The sequence below is a fragment of the Papio anubis genome, chromosome 1 (assembly GCF_008728515.1).
Source record: "Papio anubis isolate 15944 chromosome 1, Panubis1.0, whole genome shotgun sequence".
NCBI lineage: Eukaryota > Metazoa > Chordata > Mammalia > Primates > Cercopithecidae > Papio > Papio anubis.
In genome coordinates this window covers 154,804,568-154,810,775 of record NC_044976.1, presented here as the reverse complement: position 1 = coordinate 154,810,775, position 6,208 = coordinate 154,804,568, and positions in this window count along the sequence as shown.

Genomic DNA, 6,208 nt, shown 5'->3' with positions numbered 1-6,208 from the left:
TCCCACCTACCCTATCCTTAACTCTCAGCCCTGGGCAACCATTCATCTATATTCTGTCTCTATAAATTTGCCTTTTCTGGATATTTTACATACATGTTTTCATAGTAATTTATTTTTTATACACTCTATTCTGCCATTCAGTGGGTGCTTAAGAAATGTTTGTTCAATGAATGAATGAATGTACTAAAGATTGAGAGACTGCTAGGAAGCGTGGCAAGGGGGAAAGAATACTGGACCCAAAGCCAGAAGACCTGCACTCCAGGCCTGGTTATGTGACCTAGCAAAAATCACTCGACCTTTCTGACTCTCAGCTTTCTAGTCTGTAAAGGAGGGATAATAATATCTACCCTCCTTATTTCAAAAGTTCACAGTAAGTGTCAAGTGAAAAAAATCACTTGGAAATATTTTATATAGCTCTAAGCAGGCTGTATAGATGTAAGAATAATTTATGTTTGTGTTTACTCTCATCCCTTGAAATGCCTATAAAAATAAATCACTTATTACACGAATGACACAGGGAGAAGGAAGAACGACAGAATGCCAGTCTGAGGGAATCAACCGGTGGGATATCGGCTCCTGGAATGACTGCAGTTAAATCAGGGAAAAGAGCTAACAAATGCCCTGGTTATCCCATATCCATTACCACAAACATTTCCCAGCTGAATGGGGAGATAAAAATCTGTTTTCAAGTGAAAATTAAACTCAATTCACTGGAAGAAAAATGATGATATAATTTCCTCTTATCTTTTTGCTCTCAGGAAATTCTAATTAATATGCTAATTACTTCTGTTTTGCAGGGCCTTTGCATCCATCAGAAAGGGGAGATTCAGGTTTAAGAGTGAGCTCTTTATTGCCTCACACAGAAGTGGTAGTGGAGGAGGAACTCTATGGTGGCTCAGTCCCTTTCTCTCCCTTTAGGTTTAGAAGACTTTGTAGTCTTCTAAATGTGAGTATATTTATTTAGAATATACTCTAATTCTAAATAATTATATTTATTTCTCAAATGTGAAATTCAGGCTCTACAGAGAGATATACAGGACAGAGATGGGATGAGATTATTAGAATAAAACCTCTGAATCTAATAAGGAATATTTTGGAGGAAAAAAAAACAGTCTTGCATGTGAAGATTTATCTTTAGATAAACTTTTCTTCCACCCAATATTTTTGTAAAACTCCCCAAGTTCCATCCTTTCGTAGAGGTTAGTAGAGCCCCAGACCTTGGTCTGGTACAGGAGAGAGTTTGGATAAAAATATATGAATCTGGACAAAAGGGCTAGCCCCACTTCCTTCAACCTCTTAAAGTCTGAGACTTGGGGCTTCCCTAGAGGTGGACCAGTGAGCCAGGCCTCCCCACCGTTTCCACCTGGTGGCCTTTGGGCACTACCTTCCAACTTGCCACCTTGTTTTTCCCACTCCCCTGATCATCTGATCAGCCTACTGCCTTCCTTCCCAATAAAGGTCATGTTCTTCTCTTCCTCTGTCCCTATTCCTGCAATTTCCCCCATAGCCACTGCTTCCTTCTTATCCAGAGTTTCTTACCGTCAGCACTATTGACCTTAGGTCATATAGTTCTTTGTGGTAAGGGGCTGTCCTGTGCCCCATAGGATGTTTAGCAGCATTCCCAGGCCATTTCACTAGATACCAATAGCACCTCCAAGTTATGACAACCAAAAATGTCTCCAGACGTTGCCCAGTGTCCCCTGAGTATGAAGTCACCTCATTGAGATCCCCTAAACCAGTCCTTTCTCCCTTCATCTGGGGCTCTTGTTTATTAAGCATTCCACAGAGAAGACACTGAATTAAATCTTTCATGTGTTTTATGCTGATGGTTCTCAAAATGTAATGAACATAAGCATCACCTTGGAAGGTTCTTAAACTGCATATTCTAATTCAGTCATTTTTTTTTTTTTGGAAGGGCTTGAGATTCTACTTTACTTTTATTTCTTTTTTTTGAGACAGGGTCTTGCGCTGTCACCCAGGCTATAATGCAGTGGCAAGATCATGGCTCACTGCAGCCTTGACCTCCCGGGCTCAAATGATCCTCCTGCTTCAGCCTCCCAAGTAGCTGGGACCACAGGCATGTGACATCACAACCAACTAATTTTTATTTATTTTTGTAGACAGGGTCTTGCCATGTTGCCTAGGCTGACCTCAAACTCCTGGGCTCAAGCAATCCTCCCACCTTGGCCTCCCAAAGTGCTGGGATTACAGACGTGAGCCACTATACCCAGCCCAAGATTCTACATGTCCAACAAGGCCCCAGATAATGCTATTACTGCTGGCTTACAGGCCACACTCAGTGAGCAAAGCTGCAGGTCATCACATCCTCATGGTCATATGAGGACTCTATTTCACAGATGAGGAAGCTGAGGCTCAGAGGGCTCATATGTGGCTCGATCACATTTTGAACCCAGGTCTGCCTGCCTCCAAAGCTGGTGCTCATAACTAGATTCTCAGTTGATGTTGGGCCAAGGTGCCTAGGTTCTCTCCTTGACCTTCCTTCTCAAGTAATGATGCTATGATAAGTTCATCGGAGGCTAAGGCCCAGGCACGTGTTTACCTGAACTATCTATGTTATATGATTCCTTCCTCAGACAGAGTGAGCTACTCACGATCCCAGGTGTATCCTGAGGCCAGCCAAGGTGTATCCATGACCTCATGCCTCTGTTCCAGCCTGCCCTTTGACAGCTCATCCCACCTGCCTGCCCTCCCTGCCTATCTGCAGATGGTAGTCTAGGATTGCAGCTGCCCCAGGGGCTCATTTTCCCTCTCAGCTTCCTGCCTTAGCCGTCTCCTGCCTCCCACTCACCTATTATTCCAGCACTCTCACCTGGTCTTTTCTGTCTCATCACTGCCTCTTGACATCTTTATCTCATAGTAGTTAGTTAGGGGTTCTTGGTAATGCCCTAAATCCTTATGGCAGGCGGAGGGGAGTGGGGAAAGAGAGTGTGCTGTGCGGCTGTGCCTACTTCTGGAGGGTAAGACTCGGGCCCTCCAGGAACAAAGGATTCCGGGTGGTGGCAGCTATAGCCGAACAGGATGCTGGCCAGGGATTACACAGGAGTATTTTGTTTGCTTAAGAAAATAAACAACACTGAGTATGAGATGGAGGGAGGGGGTGTTGGTGCCAGAGAGATTGGGAAGAATCTGCCAAGAGAGTGTTTTACTCACTCTCCTCTTTTCTTTAATCTCCACTGAGCTGGAGGCAGTTATCCTGTCCCCCACATCACATTCCTACTCCTGTTTCCCATGCCTGGACCCAGGTTGGGCAAACTCTTCCTGTAAAGAACCAGATAGGAACTATTTTAGGCTCTGTGTGCCATATGGTCTCAGTCACAACTACTCATCTCTGCCTCTGTAGCACGAAAGCAATTAGCGACAATATGTCAACAAACATATGTGACCCATGAAAACTTTATTTATGGATACAGAAACCTGCAAATAATGTCTTTCTTTTGATTTTTTCCCCAATCATTAAAAAATGTAAAAAGTACTCTTAGGTCGCAAGGTTAAGCCATTCTCAGCTTAGCAGTGGCAGGCTGGATTTGGCTTGTGACCTACAGTTGGCCAATCCCTGATTCCCAAAATGTATTCCTCAGGGATGTGGGCAAATACTTATGGGAAATGCTGGATTAAACAGAGTTAAGAAGCATCAGACATTTCCAGGACGGGCTAGCACATGCCAGGGCTCTCTAACTGACTTCATTAGGATTCATCTGTTTCATGGAGGATCTTGCAAGACCAGAATTCCTCAAGCCTAGAGTCTGAGGACTGTGCTTTGGGAAACAGTGCTCTGCTTGATGCTCTCACTGGGCACATGGTAGAATCTAGAGCTGAGTGCCTTGCTAGCTGGAGATAGGGTCAGAGCTCTTGACTGCACTGGCACTCTTGACACATCACACTCTCGGTGTCCCCTGAGTGGTTCAGAGCCACACAGGCCAAGACTAGCCCACCAGAACACCAGGCCTTCCAGCTTTCTGGGCTTGTCCATGCATACACCTCCTTATTCTTCCAGGTTTCCAGAACCTAAGGAAAGGCACATTTTGATTGAGTGATTATAACCCTAAGGACCAAGGGTAGCTGCATGTCAGGAAACACTCCTCAACTTCCTGGCCCTGATGGATTAAAGGAGAGGTACTTACAGGTGATTCCTTCTCTGTGGACTACTGTCCCAGCATGAATAAGGCATCATTATTGAATTATTTTGACAGGAAGGAGACTGGTGCATGCTGCACAGTAATAATGTATTAACATGTGTACAGTTTACCTAGGACCTCTGTGTTGTTTTTGCATTTGTTTATTACACTTGCCCTTGGGGGGAGGTGGGACAGATTTTTAAAAAATTTATACATGCAGAGACTGCAGCTCAGAGAAGCTAAGAGACTTGTCCCTGCCCACACAGCCTGTGGTAGAGCCTGAACTCAGATCCAGGTCTCATCTCACCTCAGGGGCTGCTTTCCCCATCACCCTATTGTCTTAAAGTGATGGGTGACTAGGCAATGAAGTAATTCGCTAGGAAAGCATGACCAATTTCCCTTTCTCCACCTCCCTCTTTTTCCTCCACCCCTCCCCCCTCAGCCCCCATATATATGCCCAAATCTCCACAAAGCCTTGCTTGCCTGCAAACATTTACTTCCGAAACGACTTCCACGGCTGGGACGGGAACCTTCCACCCACAGCTACGCCTCTGATTGGTGAATGGTGAGGGTGCCTGTCCAACTTTTCTTTTCTGCAAAGAGAACCAGCCCCCTCCAGGCAGCCAGCCCTCAAGCATCACTTACAGGACCAGAGGTGAGCATGGGGATTCTTGCGTACTTTTCTTTGAAGGACTAGACCTCTGCTTTATTTGTGAAAGGGGGTCAAGGTGGGGACAGCAGAAGTCAATTTTTTGAGTGTTGATGTAGGGACAAGACATGACTGTGATGAGGAGCTGCTTTTGCCAATTTAACACCAAGAAGAATTGAGGCTGCTTGGGAGGAAGGCCGGGAGGAACACGAGACTGAGAGATGAATTTTCAACAGAGGCTGCAAAGCCTGTGGAGTTTAGCCAGGTGCGGTGGCTCATGCCTGTAATCCCAACACTTTGGGAGGCTGAGGTGGGCAGATAATTTAAGGTCAAGAGCTCGAGACCATCCTGGACAGCATGGTGAAACTCTGTCTCTACTAAAAATAAAAAAAAAAATTAGCTGGGCATGTGTTTTCGATATTTTCAGATACAAAAATCCCAGCTACTTGGGAGACTGAGGCATGAGCATCACTTGAACCTGGTAGGCAGAGGTTGCAGTGAGTCGAGATCATGCCACTTGACTCCAGCCTGGGTGACAGAGTGAAATCCTGTTAAAAAGAGAGAGAGAAAAAAAAAGCCTGTGGACTTTGAAAGAACAGAATGAAAAGACATTGTGAGAGATGCTGAAGCATAGCCCCTGTGCCCCGTGACCCATAACCCAGGGGTCGCTGCCTCCCTAGCCCAGGTACCAGCAGAACCGGGTCTTTTCTGGTCTTCCTCCCGGTGTAGGGGTGGGAGGCAGTTTCTTTAGGTGTCAGACCAGTGCCTGGAGTAAGAAAGGTTCTTAAATGATTGTGTAAAGAAGCACAAAAGAAAGGGAGAAAGTGAGAAAGGGAGGGAGCCAGAAAGCAAGGAAGGAAGGAAGAAAGAAAGGTAAGCAGGGAGGGAGAGAGGGAGGGAAAGAGCAAAGGGCAAAGAAGGCAGGTGGAAAGACATTCTCTGCATCGGTTATAATAAATACATAATGGCGTTAGGTACCCCAGCTTGGAGGTTCTGCACACAGTCCTTCCCAACCGGCACTTCAGAGGAAGGCTTTAGAGATGATTCATTGGGAAATCTGATGCTTCTCTCTTATTTGGTTAAAAAAAAAAAAAAGTGAATTCTTAGACTCAAGAATGAGTGGTTAGTGGAGGTGGCAGAGTCTGTGTATGACCCTGACCTGCCCTCTGTGTCCCTCCCTGGGACCAGGATTAACCCCTTGCTCCCTTGTGATGAGGAGTGAGGGACAGCCGTCTCCTGGGGAGGAGAAAAAGACCTGCTGCCTATGTGTGCCTAGTGACTTCAGGGCAGAACTTGGACAAGCACATGTCTAGTTCAACTCTTTGTTTTCCTAGGTTTGGGCTCCCTAGACGAGGCACATTAGAACCTCCCATTTCTCCACTCTTCTGGGTCAAATTCTGACTTGTAGGTTGGAGGCTAGAGA